This window comes from Lissotriton helveticus, chromosome 2_2, assembly GCF_964261635.1.
Source record: "Lissotriton helveticus chromosome 2_2, aLisHel1.1, whole genome shotgun sequence".
In the NCBI taxonomy this organism is placed as follows: domain Eukaryota; kingdom Metazoa; phylum Chordata; class Amphibia; order Caudata; family Salamandridae; genus Lissotriton; species Lissotriton helveticus.
In genome coordinates, this window is record NC_136060.1 from 473641749 (window position 1) to 473662906 (window position 21158).

The following is a 21158-nucleotide window of genomic DNA, read 5'->3' on the forward strand; positions in this document are numbered from 1 at the left end:
TATAGTCTTTGTTGAGCTAAGTGCAAATACAATCCAGACCCTGCACAGAAGCATCTCTGTTGCTGCACCAAACAAACTCTGTGCACCCCCATCCCCTTCGTTTAGTGTTGGCCATAATCTAGCAACCAGAGTCCATGGCTGAGAGTATCCGGTTTAGGTCAATCTAACTCACGTAACTTTAGGAATCAATACCAGCCTCACAACCTGCCTCCCAGCGAGTCTTGGAAGCAAGCCAGGAAACATGCACTGGGCCCAGATAAGGAAAGTGGGTTCTGTCTGGCACCAAGATCCAACCAGTCTCCCAAAGCCCCATCCAGCCAATAGATGTACTTCATCTGGACTTATAAGAAAGCTGTGCCCAGAGAGATGTTTAAAAGGGATTTTATCTGCAAGGACCTGACATAAATACTGGAAAAATCGCCTCTATAGTAACCTTGAAGCTCTATGGACCAGTGTGAAGAAACAGAGGGCCCTATCTGCCAAGATCCAGAAAGGAAGGCTTGTGGACTGCAGCCTGCATGAGATTGTCAAAAATAAATGAGCCATCCAGAACCCACAGGTACCCTGTTGCCACCTCAGAACTGATGATCCAACTTCAGACTGGTCTATGAAGCAGAGGAAATATTCTGGGACAGCAAACTAGGAAACATGATAATTTATAGTCCAAACCATACATTGAAGCACCCACCTGTGCCCCCTTTGAACAGTTGTAGAAACGCAGCAAAACATTGAGTTTCCAAGAAAAGCTGACACACTCATTAGATGACATTAGATATGGTGCCCAGGTGATCAATGTACCAGATAAGTGATATTATTGTGTTTTACTGACTGTTGATTTTGTGAAATTATTTTAACTGCAGTACTCTCCTACCCCCCTGCGAAGTTGCAAGACGCATCTACCTGATAAACAATATATTCGCCTTTTTATAATCCAACTTTTAATTAGTTTATAACAAATTTTATCAAAAATGGCCAAACTTCCATCATTTGGCTTTACAGATGAACAATACAAGAATAGCCACTGTTGATGTATCAAAGGAAACCACAGAATTCCTGAGGAAGGCGAATGGCCGAAACGCGTCGGAAAGGAATATATTCTGTGTTAATAATTTGAAGTTTGTAATTGTGTAGATATTTTAAGAATTAGACAGTGTGTAATAATTGTCATGTATTAAATGGAAAAAATTGATGTATAGAAATAACTAGTGTGTATAAAAAATATAAAGGAAATAAGTTTTGATAAAAAGTATATATACAATTAAAAAAAAGATTTACATAAATAGAAATAATAAAAAAAACTCAACATTCAACGCCACTTGGTAGACATTGATTTATCTCTATAACGTCTAAGTTACTCAGAAGTATCGGTGCACGTAACCCGGTGTGTACAGTTCAGTTTTTACAAAGAGGTACTCTCCTACCTGTAAATAAAATCCCTCCCCTTTTTCAAAGATACAGGCCTGGCTGTACATAAGACTATCGAATGTAATTATTTCTGTCACACCATATCAGAGTTCCAAATACTGAAGATCACCGGAGTGCAAGTCTTGACTACACTTCCTCAGTACCCTTGTAAAGTCAAGCACGAAGAGAACATAACTAGGAGTGAAATAATTCCACAAGCCTCAGGCCATGAGTGGTGACGACAATACTACCCGAAGATGCTGTCCAATAAGGACTAACTGTGCTTGAAACCAGAGATAAGGTTTGTCACTCAAAGCCTGCCTAGCTGCAATGGCCTCTTTCCAAGAATGTTGTCTATACACTCTGAAAAGGGTTAATGTGTCACCAATGAAGGCCTCAAGAATCTGGGATACCTCGAGCAGAGAGAGCGCTGGCAGCGGCCCCGTACGCTCCTGAGATGGCTTTACTAATGTGTGGGACATGAATACATTCCACTGTAAGACAAAACCAAACATAACATAATCAGAAGCACTGCCCTATGGCGGGGTAGACTCATTCTACCAGCGCTCTCTGGGGATGAGGAGCTGCAAGTTAGAAATAAGCAGAGCAGGAGAGATTGGGAAATGCACTTTTATTCTCAGACACGTAAGAGTGGCGAGGAAGGCTCAGCCTGTGATTTGGCGGTTTCGAGGTAAAATGCTGCAAACACCATTATGTTATACTTGTAATCGCCACGTCCGCCAATACCTTGGTCTGGTATCGCTTTTGCTGGCAGAGGCGTCACTGCGCATCGAGACAAACACTGCTTGCAGCCTCTGGAATCCAAAGTTTCAGGAAGGATTTTTTTTAACAACTTCCAAGAAACTTACCGGTTTGCTATGCTTGAATTCCTGAGACCGGAGCTCTGAATCTGAGCTGCCTGCTACAGTCCCACACACAGCCTCTGCGCACTGTACAGCCAGAGCCCCTCGCTGTCATTCACAAGGTTTGTAGCAGCGCATGGGCGCTTGAAAGGTGTTTTCGAAGAAATTATGCAGAGGAGACGTGCAGATTTAAAGGTGAAGTACCTTTATTTCAGTTGAAAGCTTGCACGTGAAACAAAAGGATTCACTTAGCGCTTCAGTATTGATGATGGAAGGCTCTCCAGTCCGGCGGACCCCCTGGGAATGTGTCACGGACCCCTGGGGTCCGCGGACCACAGTTTGGGAAACGCTGTTCTACATGATAGTACATTACATTATCTTGAATGAGATGTGCCTATATTTCAGTTTGTAAATTAAATGCCTTGTTTTGCAAACTGTAGGATATTTTTATTTAACTTTTACAGCCTTCAGAGCTCTGGTATTTTCCCACTTGTCAGATGTGAGGGAATCTCCTGTTTGGGCTCTTTTACAATTTATCTTCATGGGGTTTAAAATATTTCCTAAGAACAGGTAATGAACCTTAATATATTTTTTAATTTCCTTAGGGAGTACTTAAACTTTTGTCTCTATGTCTGAGGCAGATTTGGCCTCTAAGGCATCCTTTTTTAGAGCTTTTCACATGTGTAGAAAGAGATTTTTTAATCTACACAAGCATTGTCTAGTCTGCACTAGAAGCATAAACTTTAGAAATGTGATGCAAGTCACACATTTTGTGCCAGGACACTGTGAGAAGGTTGGCCTGTACCTTGTAAGCTTCTAAATATTTAAGTGGAACTGGAAGCTGGTGATTCCACAGGCAGTTTGTTTCACAGACGTTGTAAAGGCTTACTTTAAAAAAATTAACTCCCTGGTGAAAAGTCCTGGTTTCGCATCCATAGTTTCAGCACCAGCAGCTTGATGCTCCTGTGACATCTCGACCCGTCTACCTCCTCCCTATCAGTGATCCTGCCTAAGATACACTTTTTGAGTTTTGTGCCATTGGCTGTCTTCTCAAGAATACCTCTTGTCTAATGAAGTCCTAGTCAGTGGACTTTTTCAAGACCATATCAACAGCAAACCTACAGTTTGCGCTAGTGAAGGCTAGTGTCTCATCTACTTGGTCCCTATCAAAGCATCTTGTTGGTGGTTCCTGCCTCCTCAGCAGGTCCATCATCTGCAGCTACACTGTTGTCTTGCCTACAATCGGTACCCTTCCCCTCCCCCCTTCAGCACATATCCTTTTGATGCCCAACTAGTGGGCTTTCCATGGCCTTGGCCGAGACAGCCACAATACATCTGCATTTATTGCATCTTGCTTCATTTTAGACTACGCTACATCCACCTGAAGAGATCCTAGAAGATCTGTGTTGCAGTCTGGTAATTGACAAAGCTGTCCAAAGCTCTGTCAGTGATGGTCCCAAAATTCAAGAGGTCCCTGAGCCTTATGAGCTGAATATACATTTCCTAGAACAAAGGAAGTTATAGAAGGAAGAAACGCTTCCTATGAACTTTAGCCGCAGGGAAGAACTCCATTATGACAAACCTCCATAGTTCCTTCTTAAATAGAGTGATCAGCACAAGTACGAAGACTTGCCAAACTACCAGCTGCCCATGGGGTATGCAGACTATCTCTATTTCCGGTACATGCTGCAAGACCATTATCAGGACTTCCCTGTGCTTTGTTGTGTGTACTGGGGCACCTCAAGCATTCCAAGGCCATAAAAAAGTGTGAGGCCAAATTTTTATGGCCTGTGTCGACCTAGTCGTGGTCCTTCACAAGGCTGTTCCTCTCCTTAGTTAAAATCCTCTAGGGAGAAGAGGAAAAAAGATGCCATGCCGAAAGTCCACTCACAGTTTAGAAATAAGTAAATGAAGCCTTCTCTGCCCCCTGCGCACAGCCAATTCGACACACACTTTAAGGTTAGGGCACTGGCACTTGCGGTCTGGTCAGCAGCCTCTGTGCACTCTGAGTGGAAAAACCAGCAGCATCAATCAAAGAACTTGGGGGCGGCCATACAAAGAAAAGTTTTTAAATCAGCAAGGACCCAGTTGTGCACGTGGAAGGACCGCTAGAATCAATGCTTAACATCCAATACGGAGAGCAGAGACCAAGTTTATGAGCACCCTTGAGTCTCCTTGGGCACACTCATTCTACTGGAACACGGCGCGTCACCACAGGCTTAGGCGAGTGGACTGGGCCAGGAGCAGGTTTGAAAAGAACATGGACAAATCTATATTGGCAAAAAATATGCCATGCACACTGGCCAAAGCAACAACGACCAGGACAGCAAGCAGTAAATGGCGCCAGTGAGCCAAAGATCTAGTACTTGGTATATTTGGAGTATTTATTTATTGTGTAGTTAATTAAAACCATTACAATTTAGCATAGAATAAGCCAAATCCAACAGAGCTCTCAATTAAAAATTGGACTTAAGATCTTGTAAACCATTAATTCCTTGTGTTGGAATATTCCACGCCGTTTTATTATTTAAAAAAATGAAATACATGATGCTGGCCAAAGCTGGAAAATTGAGACATCAATCTTAAAATGAGGCATAATACATATTACATCTAAAAACAGCGAAGTTGATTCTAACTGCAAAAATACTGTCCTATTTTCCGAGGATTATAAAAGTGCACTGTGCTATCTGGAGCTGCCACAATGCTGGGGTTCAGTGTTCAAAATGAAGGATTCAAAACTATAAACATCCCTACTATTGATTTTGAGAATCGAAATGAGACATTATACGTATTACATCTAACAGGTTAGTTGATTCAATGTGTAAAATATGTAAAGTATACACTGTCCTCTTTTCCGAAGATTGTGAAAGTGCATTGTGCTATCTAAACCTGCCACAAAGCTGGGGTTTAATGTGCAAAGTTAAGCATTCAATACTATATACATCCCTGCTATTCATTTTGAGTATGCGATATGGGAACAGTGCATTTGCTCGTTATTGCACATGGTTGATCCTAGAGTGCATGCAAATACAAGAGAACATCTTTAGACTATGCGACCCTTTGATGTTTGACTAAGTTAAGTTGAATATATGGGCCGTCAAATCGTGTTACATTCTTTGTTTCTTCTGACTCAGGAAAATCTGAGTTGTGGAATTAGTTTGTACTGGTCGCCTCTACCCTGCTGTGTTTGTAACATTTTGCTAACTTGTTGGAGAAATTTTGTTTTCTGCATGAGAGCTGCAGCTACTGGCTATTTAGTAAGTCCATTACAGCAGGTTGAAAGGATATTATCTGGAGAGATCGAAGAGCTGGAAGTAGAAGTTGCCATCTCCATTAAGTGACGGCTCGACAAATACACAAAAAAATGTGGACTGTCTCTTCCGCACTCTCCCAGTCAGCACAGATTAGTTGGCCAGGTTTATCTCCATGTTGGAACATGATCTTTTGAGGAAAAAGCTCCCAATCGAATAAGGAGTAATGAATGCTGTATTGGAGATATATGATGTACGAGATGAGACTTCTGCAACCAGACCCCATACGAAGATAAAACCATACATCCATGCTTTTTCTTAGCGAGTGCTGCTTTATCCAATAACCAAGCATTCTGTTTAGCCGCTTTATTTGCAATTTTTTTTACTGCGGGGAAGCTGGTATTTATGCCGCATATTGAGGGCGGTTAACGCTTACTGAAGCGCTGTTGGCCAATCATTCTTACTATCTGAAAGAAAGGTTAGTATTAGATTCCTTACCTTAGAATATCCCCAGGCGTCAGACTGGATCCGGAAATTTTTGCGTAGCAGTACCCCTGCGCGTCGGTAGGTGTCGTCTGCGACTCCGCGTCCGTTGGCGCCGGGATGACGTCGCCAGAGTACTTAGACGCCGCCCTCGCGCGCTGACGTCACTTCTTCAGCAAGCGCCGATGCGGAAAAACCCTTAGTCAATTTTTTACTTATCTTTTTCGATCATTTTTGATCCTTTTCGAAGTCTACACGACTCCGACGGTGCCGGTAGGGATGCCCGTGTTTAAACCCTGCGAAGACTGTGACCGACTGATGTCGGTAACCGACCCCCATCGCCGGTGCCTTCACTGTCTGGGCTTCGACCACGACGACAAGGCCTGCCCCGACTGCCGAGCCCTGACGTCCAAAGCTAGGAGGGAGCAGTCCCGCAAGCGGCTCGAGCTCCAGCGGTCGGCCCCGCGCCGCTCTAGGTCCCGGTCCGGACGGAGGTCGAGGGACCGGTCGCGGGGTCAGAGCCACCAAAGCTCCGGGAGTCATCATCGGTCTTCGGGCTCGAAGTCCTCAGTTAAGCACTAGAAGTCAAAGAGGCATCATCGCTCTTCCTAAAAAATAAAAAATAAACTCCCCCCCGATGCTCGCGCAATGTGGCCGGGGGTTCGGGTGACACCGCCCACGGGGCTCCGTTGGAGTCGCAGGCGTGGCGGCCTGCTTCATACCCACCGGTCCCTGGGCATCACGCGACGCCGGAGGAGATCGAGGGCTTCCTCATGGCCATGAGGTCGCTAGGCACCACTGGATCCGGGTCGTCGCCGGTCGCACCCGACGACCTCACCGGCGCTGACCCCTAGAGTGTCACCTCCGGCGCCACCTCCGGGCGGCGCCTCCCCCGATGCCTCCCTCGATTCGGTTCCGGCGCCACTCTCGACGTCACTTGGAGATTTCTACTTCAATGAACTGGCCCCATCCTTTGACAACCCTGGCTATCAGGAGATGGTTGACGAGGAGTATTGGGAGGGGTCTGAGGACCCTCTGACACGAGAGTATCAGTCTCAGCTGGACTGGGCAGGTGAGCTTGGGGATGCCAGTGATCTGGACACTTCGCCAGACACTGGTATGGTCTCCCCTCTTACCGTGGCTTCGGAGGAGGGGGCTACCTACAGTGTGGTGCTGATGAGGGCAGCCAAGGTCTTGGCCCTTGAGCTCACCGTCGCGGCCGTGAGGACTAACTTCCTCACTGAGGTCCTTAAACCGCAGTCAAGCTCGGCTAAGCATCTACTGCCGTTTAATGAGGCCTTGACGGACGTTCTTTTGGGCACTTGGTCCAGGCCCGCTATAGGTCAGCCTGTAGATAGGAACGTGGCCAGACACCACCGCCCGGCTCTGGGTGACCCTTGCTACCTGTCCTCCCACCCTACCCCCGAGAGTCTGGTCATCCAGGCCTCTAACTCCCAGACCGCATTCCCGGCGTCTCCGCTCGATCGGGAATCCAAGTGGTATGAGCAATACGGTAAAAAGGTATTCTCCTCCATGCGTTTGGAACTGCGGTCAGCCAACACCGCATGCCTCTTGGGCTGCTACACCCACTCTCTGTGGGACACGGTTGCGGACGTGCTGCCACAATGTCCGGCGGAGGTCCAGACTAAACTCGCCCAAGCCCTTGCGGAGGGTCGAGATGCGGCACGGTTTTCTATCCGGTGTGGGCTGGATACCACGGACTCACTGGGCAGAGCGATTGCAACGACGGTGGCGATTCGTCGCCACACCTGGTTGAGGTCCGCCAACTTTTCGGCTGATGTCCAAAACACCCTTATGGACATGCGGTTTGATGGCCGTCGCCTCTTTGGCGACAAGGCAGGCCATGCGCTTGAGCGCTTTAAGGACTCCAGGGCTACGGCCAAGTCCTTGGGCCTCTCGGCCCCGCGCCAGCAAACGGGTGCCTTTCACTCCTTTCGTGGCCAAGGAAGGGGCGCTCCCACACGTGCTGCCAGCCACGCACCGCAGCCTAACATCCAGCGCGGTGGCGGCCGCGGAAACCGCTGCGGCGGCGGTCGGGGACAACGGCGAGGCCAGTCCACACCTTCCCCTGCAGCATACGCCTCTAAGCCCTCCTAGTCTGTGCTTTCAGGCCCATGTGACGCCAGTGGGGGGCAGGGTTCGCCATCACCACTTTCACTCTACTCCCTCCCCTTCGAGACGACCCCTCCAGCCATGCCACCGTAATACCACCGCGTGTCGGGGATCACTTGAAACTTCTACAAGAGGAAGTTACGGCCCTCTAGGCCAAGGGGGCCATCGAGCGCGTTCCTGGGCCAGAAGTAGGGTGTGGTTGTTACTCCCACTACTTTCTGGTACCCAAGAAGGGCAAAGGGGGCCTACGCCCTATCTTGGACCTACGGAACGTCAACGGCTTCCTCCGGAAAGAGAAGTTCAAGATGCTGACACTGACTCAGGTCTTAGCTGCCCTGGACCCAGGAGACTGGATGGTAGCGTTGGACTTGCAGGATGCTTATTTTCACATTCCAGTCTTGCCGGCCCACCGGCGCTACCTGCGGTTCACGAGCACTTTCAGTTTACAGTGCTCCCCTTCGACCTTACCAGCGCCCCACCGGTGTTCACGAAGGTGATGGCGGTGGTCGCAGCTCATCTGCGCAGGTTTAGGGGTTTCAATCTTCCCCTACCTCGACGACTGGTTGTTGAAGGCGGGCTCACCCCAGACAGTCGTCAGCCACCTCCAGACGACGGCAGACCTCCTGCACCAGCTGGGGCTTTCCATTAATGTGCCGAAGTCACACCTGTGTCCCTCTCAGAAGCTCCTCTTCATCGGAGTGGTTTTTGACTCGGCGCAGTTTTGGGTTTATCCTCCCGAACAGCGGGTCCGGGATATTCAGGCTCTGATTCCAATTTTTCGGCCTTTATCCCAGGTCTCGGTCAGGTTGACGCTGCGGCTTCTGGGGCTGATGACCACCTGCATCCTTCTGGTGCATCCCGCCAGGTGGCGGATGCGGGCTCTGCAGTGGGACCTGAAGTTTCAGTGGACCCAGGATCAGGGCAACCTGTCCGACCATGTCCTGATCTCGGAGGGCACTGCGAGACCGCTGCAGTGGTGGCTCGCGGACCGCGATTGGGTCAGCGGCAGATCCCTCTCCCTACCCCAACTGGGCACTATCAAGGGCTACCTTTCTGCCCTTTCAGCCTTCTTAAGGCTACCTGATCAGCCATCTTTGTTCAAGTCCCCAATTGTAAATAGGTTTTTGAAGGGCATCACACACATGTTCCCTCCTGTTCCATTTGTGATGCCTCAGTGGGACTTGAACCGTGTACTTATCTGATGTGCGCTCCCTTTGAGCCACTTCATAACTGTCCTCTCCGCCATCTTACTCTGAAGACTGCTTTCCTGGTTGCCATCACCTCTGCCAGGAGAGTGAGTGAGCTCCAGGCTCTTTCAAACCTCCTTTCATTTTTGTCCATCCGGACAAGGTTGTGTTGCGGACAAGACCCTCTTTTCTGCCCAAGGTAGTCGCAGCCTTCCACATTGGGCAGTCCATCACCTTGCCCATCTTCTTTAGCCTCCGCATCCCTCAAAGGAGGAAGAGCGGCTCCACCGTCTTGACCCAAAAAGTGCGCTCTCGTTTTATCTGGATCGCACACGCCAGTACCGGGTGGATGACCAACTCTTTGTTGGTTACGTGGGTGCTAAGAAGGGATGGGCGGTGCACAAGCGGACCATCTCTCGGTGGGTCGTGTTGTGTATCAAGGCATGCTACTCCTTGGCTAAGAAGGAACCTCCTGTTGGGCCGAGGGCCCACTCCACTCGGGCCACGGCGGCTTCCACTGCCTGGGCCGGGGAGTCCACTTGCAGGACATCTGTCAGGCAGCTACGTGGGCCTCGCTGCACACGTTCGCAAGACACTACTGCCTGGACAGCCAAGTCCGGAGGGATGGCTTCTTTGGCCGTTCCGTCCTCCAGGACTTTCTGGTGAGATTATTGGTTCGCAGACCCACCAGCGGGGTTGGTATTGCTGGGGTATCTATTCTAAGGTAAGGAATCTAGGAATCTATTACTAACCTGTTTCTTTCAGATGAACAAGTTACTTACCTTCGGTAACGATATATCTGTAAGAAACAGTAGTTAGTATTAGATTCCTTACCGCCCCACCCATCCTACCGTTCTGCGAACCGATATGTAGGGTTAAGGTCACCCCCTTTCAGGGCCCTAGTTTCAATAGCACCAGTGTTGGTTTTTAACATGGCACTGCGTTTCTGGCGCGGAAAAGCTGTGTATAAGAACTGACGTCAGCGGGCGAGGGCGGTGTCTAAGTACTCCGGCGACGTCATCCCGACGCCAACGACGGACGCGGAGCCGCAGACGACGCCTACCGACGCGCAAGGGAACTGCTACGCAAAAATGTCCGGATCCAGTCTGACGCCTGGGGATATTCTAAGGTAAGGAATCTAATACTAACTACTGTTTCTTACAGCTATATCGTTACCGAAGGTAAGTAACTTGTTCTTTAGGCTGGTTCTTTAGTTCCGACCAGCAGAGACCTACCAGGGATTCTTCTTGTGCCGCTCTCATCCTTCAGTACAGTTTGATTATTGCTGCTGACCTTACTGGCAGTTTATTGAATAGCCCAAATTTCAGTCAGAGCTGCGCCTGGGAGCTAGATTGCACGATTCTAAAAATGTGTTTAAAAAAAACTGGAGTGTTGTAAATTAATGAAATTTACATCTTTGCCCTTAAAACGGTCAGAGCCATAAGTGAGTGTTGAGAGAAACTTGGCAGCAATTACATGCAGAAGGTGGTAATTGGACAGGCACCTTAGTTTTGATCGTAGTGTGTTATAGTGCAAAGAACAGTTTGTTCGCCTGGCTCGTCTTTTGGTTAGATGGTCTTTAAATGTTAATTTGGAGTCTACCACCACCCCTAAATGTTTGTATGAGCTGACCTGCGCTGTTCTGTTCTCTGCTGCGAACTACTTGTTTTTTGTTGTGGCTGTTGGTGTTTACGGAAAAACAGATGACCTTTGTTTTATTATAGTTTGAGTAGTCCGAGCGCCTCTGTGTATTCCACAGTTTGGTGATCAATCGCTAGAGGCCAATTGGGGTCTAGCTACATAAAACTATGTTGTCTGCATATTGTAGACTTCTGACTTTGTTGTTTGCTAGCTTGGGAGGGTCGCTCTGGACTTCTGATAGCCTGGCGTCTAAATTGGCTGTAAAGATACAAAAAAAACTAGGGACTAGCACACATTCTTGTTTTAAGCCTCTATGTATTGGAATCTTTACTGTGGTTCTCTCTCTATTGCCTAGCCTTGCCTGGACCCAAGTGTATGAGTACAAGTTTGTTATCTCTTTTAGTAACTTTGGCTGGACGCCCCATTTGGCATCTTTAACCATAGGAGCTCTCTTGGTACCATGTCAAAAGCTGCTTTTAAATCCACAAAGAAGGTGTACAATTTGTTAGACTTTTGTAGAGCTTTTTCAGCTAGGAGGTTCAAAGGAAGGAGATTGCTCATTGTGCTGGTCTGAAGCCTGTTTGTGAAATTGGAAGGATCTTGCTGGAAGTGACCCACTCTTCAAGGTCTATGAGAAGATTGGAGACATATAATTTGGCTTCTATGTCTACGAGAGCAATCAATCTGTAATTTGCCAGAGCTGATCTACTACCGATTTTGAAAATTGGCTGAAGGACGCTGGATCTCCATGATGCGAGTATGCTATTTGTTAGAAACGCATGGTGAGTACTTGGAATATGTATTAGAGGGGCCTAATATTAGGAACCTGATCTGCCTCAGCTCTGGGAAGTCCCATTGAATGAATGAAGTAGTGGACTATCTTTTGGGGGCACAGGCTGGGGTTTCTGATGCGCTTGGCCCAACTCCTTTTTTTGAATCATACAGTGAAAATGCACCACAATAGGGATACTGTGCAAACAGACTTTTGAAGGAGTCCAACGTCTAACAGCAAGACCTACTTGATATCTGTGAGCAACGTACTTTCCATCTCACATATGACTTCATGGGCAGAGATAAACCACAGAAACAAACCAAGCCCAATATAGATTTGAAACATATGAATTTAGGAATGTCCCCTGCCTAGGAGGAGCCTAATCAGTACTTCAGCCAAGTCAAGCAAGATGAAACACTGAAAGAATTGCCTTTAGCGGTCAGAGAGTAGAGGTACACCCTGAAAAATAAAATACACGGTTGCACTAGATATTAATCTACTAAGACTGGATTTCCACAAAATGTCAGCCAGGGTCAACTAAGCCGAATGTACCCTGGAAGAACATACAAATACAATTAAAATGCTCACAACTAAGATCCTGCAAGACCCCAACAATGAACTCCCTCATAAAAGAATCCTAGTCAGAGCGGAATGCAAGCAGGTAGTAGAAGATGAAGTTAAAGCACACCACCCGGTGCGACAATTCAAACTTTAAGGTGTGCAACGAGACTGGAAACTGCTGGCATGTCTAACAGATGGAGGTGGTTGTAAGGGATGTGGACAGCATAAAGCAATGAAGCCACCACTATAAATGAAGTTGCAGAAACCTTTTAGATACTTGTAGAACTTATATTGCCCAAGAGGTGGGAGGCACCAAGGAGAGTTGTGGCAGTTTGCAGACTGTAATCCTAATCTGAGTATATCAGCGGAGGATAGGGCAATGCTGGACAAAAAGATAGAGACCGCAAATGTGACTTAAACCATCAAACATATTCATGTTAGAGGATCCCTGGTCATAACAGCCTGCCTCCTGAATTTTATAAATGCCTTAAGCAGAAAGCTATGCATATACCCTCACACAGTTGTTCTACTAGAACCAAAGGAAGGGAAATATTCCGATTTACGAACAGCAACTATTGTTTTAAAACATAAAAAACGTAAAGCATTGGAATACTGCACCTCCTGAAGACCCATCTCTCGTGTGGAGGCCAAAATATTGGCTATGGTATTGGCTAACCATCTCTGTTATGGTAGAAAAACTGATATCGCCGACCAGTCTGGTTTTATACCACACAAATCAACACGTCCTTTCCTGCAACGCTAACATGTTGCCCTAGCTAGAGCAAATACTTCAAAGAAATATGCTGTGATGCTCTTTTTAGATGCCAGAAAGGCCTTTGATTTTCTTGAATGGCCATACGTGATGAATATCTTGCGGAAAATGGGTTTTGAACCTGACTTCATGACCTCTATTGCTCTAGTCAGGGTGAATTGGACTTTGTCACAGGAATTTTCGTTCGTTAGATGGACAAGACAGGGCTGTCTGCTATCCCATTTGCTGCTTGCCCTGGCAATTGAGCCATTGGCTGGGTGGATACTGTGTGACATGCAGATATGAGCACCCTGATGGGACCGATATTAGGAGGACAAGTTATCCCTTTGTGCAGATGCAATACTTTTTGTATTTGCAAAACAACAGGTGATGGACAGAATGCAGAACAATGTCATACATTCACCCCAGTACAGAGATCTGGGCCTAAATCCATCGTTTTTTGCTCACCATGCCTTTCCAGTTTGAACCCAGCTATATGCAAATCAGTCTTGACCCTGTGCCCCATAGGAACAGTCCAGCCCGAATTGCTAATCCAGGTCCTCCCTGGACTGGAAACAAGCATCCAAGGACCGGTTTCGGGCTTTCAGCCCTCTTCAGCGTGGATAGCTTGATTCCAGTGGCATGGAGAGCACGGGACTCACGTCTGAGCATACCCGTCCCACTCGGGGTGACAAATGCAAAACAACAGGTGATGGACAGAATGCAGAACAATGTCATACATTCACCCCTGTACAGAGATCTGGGCCTAAATCCATCGTTGTTTTGCTCACCATGCCTTTCCAGTTTGAACCCAGCTATATGCAAATCAGTCTTGACCCTGTGCCCCATGGGAACAGTCCAGCCCGAACTGCTAAGCCAGGTCCTCCCTGGACTGGAAACAAGCATCCAAGGACCGGTTTCGGGCTTTTAGCCCTCTTCAGCCTGGATAGCTTGATTCCAGTGGCATGGAGAGCACGGGACTCACGTCTGAGCATACCCGTCCCACTCGGGGTGACAAATGCAAAACAACAGGTGATGGACAGAATGCAGAACAATGTCATACATAGGCTTCCCTGTTTTCAGTTTCTATTTTGGGTAAATTCTGGTGGTGTTTTGTCAGTGTTTTCCAGTGATTTCAATACCTGAAAAAAACAGTGCTTTTCAGTGATTTCAAATTTTCGCGCCATAAAAAACAACTGAAACGGTGTTTTGTCGGTGTTTATGGAACGCTTTGCTTTTATGATTGCTTTTTCAATTTTTCCTCAGAAACTGTATACTGCTCTACATTCCAGAAGCTTAGTAAAGTCATGAAATACTTTCTATTGTCCTTTGATTCTGCAGCTCAGATTTAACAAGCATTTGCAATGCAATAGGTCTCGCATTTATGTGAGTTTAAGCTATTGGCATTGTAAATGACGTAGCCTTTTATGTTTTAAAAACAAAAACTGGAAAGGAAGTTCCCTGTATCATCTCAGCACTTTAAAAACAATGTTTTGTAGCGTAACGCCATACTCAGTACCAATGTACTGCACTTTGAGATCTTACATGTGCCACCAGTTAGACGTGTTATAGGTGCCATCGCGCACTGCACCCTGATATGTCACATGAACTGCCAGTGCACTGCAGTCAGATGTTCTAGGCAACACTGTCCAGATTGTTTTGCTTTTATAAATATCACACGCAGCAACAACCAGAGATAATGGGATTGCTGCCCTAATTTTAGTTAATGTGACCCCCTCCTTCTGTCCTACAATCTCAGGTATTCCAGTGCAACCCTACGTTACGTACAAGTGCAGCTGGGGAGATGCGCCCAAATGTTAGAGCAGTTACTGGCTCTAATTGCTGATTCACTAGAATAGCTGCCCTTCAGACAATCCCAGTACTGTCTGTATCAACACTTCCCACTTGCTGGCGCGGGTAACACTGGCTAGTTTGAAGGACTGCATGCATTCCCTAAGAACGAATTCAGCTGTAATGCTCAAAAACGAAATGCCATCACCATATCGCAAGAGTATGTGGACAGATTATCCGCCTGTACAAACTCCATAAAGGCTCAGTACAGTTATAGCATATTAGATTGGAAGCACATTCATCTCTTTCAATTTTTACTACCTCATGTATTTTTGTTTGCTCACAATTGTCACTTTTACCTTATGTAACTTAACGTCTGCTCTTGTAATCTGTTCTCGTGTAATGCTCTCATCATGTATCATTTTTGTTCCTATTGTGAAGCGCTCTGATGCCTTCGGGTAAAGTCCGCGCTATATAAAAATGCATAAATAAATATATGAATAAAATTGCCTTGTAATGGCCATGACCTTCAGTAATATTATCATGGCACTTTGATAAATGAATTTTCAGTATCAGTGTCATAATCCATGCCATATCCCGGGGAGAATACTGATAGCATCAAAAGACATTTGAACGGGCCAATGGCAGAGATACCCCACAGATGGCCAGAATGGACTATTGCATGCTTTGAACACTCTGATTATCAACTTAATGGGGCAACTAATAGCTGGCTGGCATAATTAAATCCTTGAATATCATACGTAGAATAATGATTTATGTACATTATCTAGACCAGCTACTTGCAATTCAGCAAAAATCATGCAACTCCTGATTTCCGTGGGCAACAGGTGTTATTATTTCTTAAAGAAATGCACGTCTTCCGTCTTTCTTCTTTTGCTGGCGGCAGTATGAGGAGCAAGGTCATACTAATATACTAGCATTTACACGTTACATCTGTAACTGTGCATGTGTGAGTTTTTAAATAGCCGCTCTTGCTTAGTTTATATGTCTAGGAGCTAGTTGTTTGTCACTAGGTCTCGTGATGTCTTTGACACCGATTTACACAGCGCTTCATACGCCCGACAGGGTCCCGAAGCACTTATGGCAATGTGTCCTCTGACCTTTCTGCCACAGAGTGACTCACGTGTCTTGGCCTCTGAGCAGCCAGAGAGGTATCTGAAGAGAGCAGTACAAATTCAAACAAGATAATGCGGATTTTAAGAGGTAGGAGTGTAAACATCCCTGGTTTGTTTGTGTGTGCGCGCGTGCCTAATGCCCCAACGTCTGCCAAAGAACCATACAAATATATTGTTTTTTAAATGCAGCTTCTCGTCGGGCCTGGTAAATGGCCTGGCAAATGTATTGCTTTATTGGGGTCTCTGTTATCTTTAGCGTGTGCGTGCTAAACTGATAGTGCACCCGAGTAGCTGTTTTTTGTGGCACCCCTTTTTCCGTCATGTATATAAAATATATGTTAGCCCGTGTTTTTTGTATTGTGGCAACCCTTTCCTGTTTGTTTTGTAACTGTTTCCGTTTTTATTAAAGTCGCATTCCCTTGCGTTGTAATGGCATTTTAACATTGCATGCGTTTTAAGTGCATGCGATGTTAATGCCATCGCGCCACAATATTCACATCGATGTCATTGGTGTTTCCCCCCCAGTAGCAGCACAAGGACCTCCTGGTCGACAAAACCCCTTGAAAGGCTTTGCCTCTGGCACCATTAAAAAGTCTGCTCACTCTTCACGCCCCCGGCTGCTGGCTTCGAAAAGAGAAGTTGCTGTCTCTGTAGCTCCTTTGTCACACTCTGCCCGCACTGAATGAGGGTCAGTATCTTCAAACACACCTGAGTGGCTGCAAATGTCACCCCTCCTTTCCAATTAAAAACACAGCAGGGCGGACCATCTGCTCTGCATGGCCTCCCCCGGCGCCACTCTCCCCCGGCGCCACTCTCGGCTGATGATTTGTACGGCTGTCAGGGAGCTCGCGGCTGCAGCGTCCCCCCTCGCCTGCCTTTCTCTGGCGGTCAGTCAGCTCGGGAAAGCTGAAATACTGCTATTCCCACATTTTACCCCCCCCACCCCACCCTCGGCTCCAGGACTGAAGCTCGGATGCTGAGTTTGTACTACTTTGGCGCCCTCAAGTGGCCAAAAGTTGCAAATGGCCAAGTGATGATTCTAATATGAAAAATACAGCGATACTCGGTTTAAACCGAGTCAGCTGATTTGCAATCAGTGGTGTAATCTCGGGCAGAGTCGATTTAAACCGAAAACCGGACAGCCTAGTCATACATTAATAATAATAATAATACAGACTTTTGTATAGCGCGAACAGCTACCTCAACTAGGAGGTGTCCCGGCGCTGTAAGAGCAGAGCAGATCTAAGAACCCTGGAGGAAGAATATCTAACTTTCCCGTGTGAAAAGCCAGGTTTTTAACTGCTTTCTAAAACTGGATTCCGAGGGGGCGCTCTGGAGGCCCGAAGGCAAAGTATTCCAGAGCCGAGCCGTGTTGGCCGAAAACGTCCGACCTCCCCAGTCGAGCCCTTCTCACTCGAGGTTCGAGCAACAGGACCCGGCAGCTCGAACGGAGAGAGCGGGCCTGGGAGTATCTGGGCAGCCGAGATCTTAGATAATGTGGACAGTTTCCATGCAAAGCTCGAAACGCCAGCGTGAGAGCCTTAAATTTTATTCTACTGGTCACCGGCAGCCAGTGCAAGGAGCGGAGGTGTGGAGTAACGTGGTCTTTAAACGGTATATGCTTTAGAAGCCTAGCCCCTGCATTCTGCGCAGTTTGCAAGCGCTGGATCAAGTATTTCGGCAGCCCCAAGTATAGGCCATTCGCATAATCCAGCCTAGATGTAATGGTGGCATGGATCACCGTTTTCCTACACTGCTCTGGCAATAGCTTGAGAATTTTCCGCAGGTTCCTCCATTTGCTAAGGCAGCACCCCGTCACCTGCTGAATATGGGAAGAAAAGGATAGACTATCATCCCATTTAACCCCTAAATGTTTTGCTAAATGGCTAGGTAGCGGAGCAGGACCCAACTCCGCGGGCCACCATAGTTCTGCCGCTGGAGGAGTGCCTTTCCCGAAAGAGATCACCTCAGTTTTATTCAGATTTAACCTCAGTTTATTCGTGTTCATCCAGGTTGCCACGTCACCGAGACAGCCCTTAAAGCTGGCGAAGGCTGCCTCTGACACTTCTGAGTAGGGAAAAACCAACTGGGTGTCATCTGCATAAGATATTGCAGTGACCCCCCAGTTGGCAATTAATGTGAAAAGCGGGGCCAAATAAATGTTGAATAGTAAAGGGCTTAGTGCCGACCCCTGCGGGACGCCACATCTCAGGCCCCTGGACTTAGAGGAACACGCCCCCAGTGCCACCTTCTGCGATCTATTAGATAGGTAAGAATGTAGCCACCCGAGAGCCTGATCCTGAAGCCCAATCACTGCGAGACGCTGTAATAATCTGCCATGGTCGACCATGTCAAAAGCGGCCAACAGATCCAGGAGCATCAGCATAGCTGAGTCCCCTGAATCCATCGTCCACCTCACTGACTCTGCCTCCTCAATCAGAGCTGTCTCAGTACTGAAACCGAGTCTAAACCCCGATTGGATCTCATGTAGTATATTATTGGCCTCGATATAGCTATTTAACTGTCGCTGAATCAATTTCTCCATCATTTTGCCCGGCGCCGCCAGTAAGGAAATTGGGCAGAGGTTGTTCAGGTCCTCCGGGTCCCCGTTAGGCTTTTTTTTCCAAGGGAAGAAGCGTCGCATGCTTCCAGCCCTCCGGGAACTCTCCCGTACTGATGGAGGTGTTCCAAATATGCTGCAGGGTAGGCGCGACTGAATCCGCCATCAGCCCCCAGAGCTTTGGGGGGCAGGGGTCGTCTGGTGAAACTGATTTACAGCGTTTAAGTTCCTGCTTCGCCATATCCAATGATATTGGCTGAAATCGACTAAGGGGCACTGAGCGTAGATCGTTGGCGGTTGAATCAGCCATTACAGTGGGTCTCGAAGGAACAAAGGAATCGTAAAATTTTTGTATTTTATTGTCAAAAAAAGTTGATATGTCATCACAGAGTGCCATGGACGGGAGAACCTCCCTCTCTATACATCGTGGTTTAAAGAATGACTGTACAATTTTAAATTATTTTATTTATTTTAAATATTTATAAAGCGCGGCTGATACCTTGCAGGCTTCCTGGCGCTGGTGAATGTTCTGCTGAGGGTAGACCGGAGTAGCTAGCGGGCGGGTGGAGGATTAGGGGAAAAGCCAGGTCTTGATGCGTTTCCTGAAGACCTCTTTACTTGAGTGTTCTGCTTGTTGGACAGCGGTGGCAAAAAACATTTTCTTGGCCCTTTTTATAAACGTATGAAATTTATTCATGGCTTCTTTGTATTGGACTTTGGCTAAAGGGCAGTAATCTGTCCTCCAAATGCGCTCCAACATCTTGCAGTCTGATTTTTCTGACCTAAGTTCGACAGAAAACCAAGGGGCCGAGGGCGACTCCCTCTGCGACATTGCCCGCTTGGCAGGAGCAATCTGTGACATCATGTCCCCTATCCATTGATTCAGCGCCATAGCATCCTTACTGGCATTTGTGGTTAGCTGTGGGGGGTTGTGCGCCAAAACTGGGCCCATAATCTCTGGAGTGAGCTTTTTCCACTGCCTCTGAAAAAAGGACCGTTTCCCCTTAGCTGTCCCAATCCCTTCTAGCACTACCACAAAAGGGATTAATGCATGATCTGACCACAGCAGTGGCTGTACATCTTCCACTGACAGGCCATTTATATTCGAGAAGATCAGATCGAGCATATGACCAGCCCTATGCGTCGTTCCCCTAGTGGATAGGACCAAATTCGCCGCACTCAGTGAGGCAACTAGATGCTCCGCCTGTAAGTTATCCGATCTATCAACATGCATATTAAAGTCCCCGACAACCATAAAATGATTATCCAAGAGAGAACTTTGGACAATAATGTCCATTAATGCCTTTGTACGACCTTCTGTGCAATCTGGGGGGCGGTAGATAACTATCCCAGCTAGAGCCACTTGGGGGCTAACTAGCAGGCAAAAATGCAAGCCCTCTACCCCCAAAATCGAGATAGGTAGGGCTGATGTAAGGGTGTGACACTCCTTAAAAATGAGGGCCACCCCCCGCCTCTCCTGCCATCCTCCCGGTTGTAGAAACACATTTTAAAACCGTCAGGTACTGCTAGGGCAATGGCAGTTATATTATGCTCATTCAGCCAAGTTTCGGTCAGGAACAAAGCATCCCATTCCTGACTCTCTAATAACAGCCAGATGTCATTTGCATGCTTTATCATAGATCTACAATTCAGAAATCCTGCTCTGAAGCTGTTACAAGGCTGGCTGTTGTATGCCTTAGGTTTAACCTCTTGCGAGGCGACCGCGTCACATCGCGCGTTCTCACATTCACCCCAGTACAGAGATCTGGGCCTAAATCCATCGTTTTTTTGCTCACCACGCCTTTCCAGTTTGAACCCAGTTATATGCAAATCAGTCTTGACCCTGTGCCCCATGGAAACAGTCCAGCCCGAACTGCTAAGCCAGGTCCTTCCTGGAGTGGAAACAAGCATCCAAGCACCGGTTTCGGGCTTTCAGCCCTCTTCAGCCTGGATAGCTTGATTCCAGTGGCATGGAGAGCACGGGACTCGCGTCTGAGCATACCCGTCCCACTCGGGGTGACAAATGCAAAACAGGTGATGGATAGAATGCAGAACAATGTCATACATTCACCCCAGTACAGAGATCTGGGCCTAAATCTATCGTTTTTTGCTCACCATGCCTTTCCAGTTGGATCCCAGCTATATGCAAATCAGTCTTGACCCTGTGCCCCATGGGAACAGTCCAGCCCGAACTGCTCAGCCAGGTTCTCCCTGGACTGGAAACAAGCATCCAAGGACCGGTTTCGGGCTTTCAGCCCTCTTCAGCCTGGATAGCTTGATTCCAGTGGCATGGAGAGCACGGGACTCACGTCTGAGCGTACCCATCCCACTCGGGGTGACAAATGCAAAACAACCGGTGATGGACAGAATGCAGAACAATGTCATACATTCACCCCAGTACAGAGATCTGGGCCTAAATCCATTGTTTTTTTGCTCAGCATGCCTTTCCAGTTTGAACCCAGCTATATGCAAATCAGTCTTGACCATGTGCCCCATGGAAACAGTCCAGCCCGTCCATCACCACCCCCTTTTGTACCGTATACTTTTTGTATTTGGCAGACCTCCAGTAGTCCATAACGAGGGTATTTCACATCTCTTTGCATATTTGGGTACACACGTCAATTG

At 47.3% G+C, this 21158-nt stretch overlaps 1 protein-coding gene across 1 annotated transcript in view; it reads left to right on the forward strand.

Annotated features, from left to right (window-relative positions):
- The window catches only part of ATRN (attractin), an 800866-nt gene that overhangs the window by 619991 nt on the left and 159717 nt on the right, over positions 1-21158 (forward strand). The window lies entirely within an intron of this gene.